Below are 201 nucleotides of genomic sequence, written 5' to 3'. Positions count from 1 at the left end.
CCGAGCCCGACCTGAGCCTCTCGTCCCGCAGACGCGGCGCTCGGCCCTCAGTCAGCGCGGGGGACGACGGAAGCAGAACCGCACACGTGGGGGCGGCGGGGGCGCACGCGAGCACGCACGCGCACTGCTGGCCCGCCCCTGCGGCCCGCACAGCAAGAAGCGGTCGCCCAGCGGACGCCCAGGTCGGCACTGCGCAGACGC

General features: G+C 76.6%; 1 protein-coding gene across 1 annotated transcript in view; it reads right to left on the bottom strand.

Moving 5' to 3' along the window:
- PARK7 (parkinson protein 7) overlaps window positions 1-201 on the bottom strand; it is a 14,909-nt gene extending 14,708 nt beyond the window's left edge. Inside the window, exon 1 of the mRNA XM_004678488.2 lies at window positions 12-201. The gene's annotated coding sequence lies outside the window, so the exon portion shown is untranslated. The remainder of the gene's footprint in view (window positions 1-11) is intronic.

The sequence above is a fragment of the Condylura cristata genome, unplaced genomic scaffold, assembly GCF_000260355.1.
Source record: "Condylura cristata isolate star-nosed mole 26May11 unplaced genomic scaffold, ConCri1.0 scaffold00008, whole genome shotgun sequence".
NCBI lineage: Eukaryota > Metazoa > Chordata > Mammalia > Eulipotyphla > Talpidae > Condylura > Condylura cristata.
The sequence above is the reverse complement of the archived record's forward strand: the minus strand, read 5'-3'. Positions and strand labels throughout refer to the sequence as shown.